Source organism: Furipterus horrens, unplaced genomic scaffold (assembly GCF_987537825.1).
Source record: "Furipterus horrens unplaced genomic scaffold, mFurHor1.1.pri manual_scaffold_1, whole genome shotgun sequence".
NCBI lineage: Eukaryota > Metazoa > Chordata > Mammalia > Chiroptera > Furipteridae > Furipterus > Furipterus horrens.
The window spans coordinates 79,458,652-79,460,318 of NW_028327171.1; the positions used below are offsets into that span (position 1 = coordinate 79,458,652).

Below are 1,667 nucleotides of genomic sequence, written 5' to 3' on the forward strand. Positions count from 1 at the left end.
CCACAACATATGTGGGACCAGCCTGTTCTGACTATGCCCCTCCTACCAGTCTGGATGGATGTGGCTTCTCTAATTCCATAGTTGTTAGACTTCTATTCAACTCAATTTCTGAGAGTTCTGAGTGATGGTTGTTCCATAGGTTAGCTGTAATTTTGATGGGCTTGAGTGAGGAGGTGAGCTGTGTTTACCTTTGCTGCCATCTTGATGGAAGTCCAGGAGGAATACTTTTAGAGTGAGGAGGATGTGCAACTTTTAGAGGTTTTGATCTCACATATTCTTGTTCTCTATAAAAACATTTGAAGTGGCTTGAAAAATATTTCACATTTCATATGAATAGGGAATATTTTTATTTATAGACAAAAATACTTCATATAATAATATGAAATAGGGCATGCTTCATATTCATTTTATATTCTATCTAAATAAAGTATTCATTTTGTCTAAATTCAGTGTATATGAGTTGGAAAATGGTTTCCCAGGAACCCTTTGAATCCTGAATAGAAAGGTAATATGCCATCTATCTGCATAAGTGTGGTGAAGTTTCACCTAGGGGGAAATGTATAATAACATATAGCAATTCTTTTAGCACCCCAGGGAATCTCTCTGCTATGGGAATTTATTCACACAAAATCATAAAATCTAAAGATGGCAGAAGGCTTTGGATTTATTTTTTCTAATTTCCTACTAGATATTTAAATTTCCCAAAAAAAGAAATTTTTCAAAAGGGTTCTTTCTTTCTTTCCTGTTATTTTATTTTATTTATTTATTTTTAAATAGCCATTTGCAGGGACCTTAATGACTTCAATGTCTGTAAAGCTCTGTAACATGGCTTTACTATATTGGCAGCTTTCTCTAAACTTCTGCAGAAACATATTCATGTAAGAAGACATATTGGCTTACTTTTCTTCCTTTTCTTGAACTAACACTGATAAAGTTCCCCATTGTTATAAAGTTTTATTATGTCTTTGAAACGTTCAAATTATTGAAAAAAAATTCTCATTATAGAAGTAAGCCAATCTACCTACATTATTTCCTTCTTGTTCTACTTCTTAAAGCCATATATAGGAAAATCAAGTATCTTTTTGAAAATGACATTTTAAATATTTAAAAATGATTATCATGTAACCTCTAAATTTCCATTTCTATAAGCAAAATCTAATTTTCAGATATTTTAGTTTTATATATTATTTCTATATATCAATATTTTTTAATCAATATCCTTTGATGTGTTTTCCATTATATATATATATATCCATTAAAGTGTAAACTGCCAGAGAGGTTTGGGGGCTGGGTGGAGGAGTGGAGGATTGAGTCAAAAAGAAAACGAGAAAAAACTCATTTCTGGGGGAGGGGAGTGGAAGGAGGTAGAAGAGGGTATGGGGGGATATATGGTGATGGATGTAGACTTGACTTGGGGTAGTGAATACTCAATACATAAGAAGTGTCATAGAATTGTGTACTTGAAACCTGTATAATTTTGTGAACCAGTGTCACCCAATAGATTAAATAAAAAATAAAAACTTCATTTCTTTAAAAAATGTAAAATCAAGAAGTGAATAAAGTACTCTAAACATGATGTAACTAGCTCAGAAACTATTATAACTCGCTTGAGATATCTGTTTAACAACTAATTAGTAAGCACAAATATATGAGAAGCAGTTTTCAGG

The 1,667-nt window shown here is 32.0% G+C and overlaps 1 non-coding gene across 1 annotated transcript; it reads right to left on the reverse strand.

The window, feature by feature from the left end:
- Window positions 1-769: 769 nt before the first annotated feature.
- Window positions 770-902, reverse strand: LOC150021343 (small nucleolar RNA SNORA33). The gene has a single exon (XR_016513725.1). It is a non-coding gene; the product is annotated as a small nucleolar RNA SNORA33 (small nucleolar RNA).
- Between the last annotated feature and the right edge of the window lie 765 nt (window positions 903-1,667).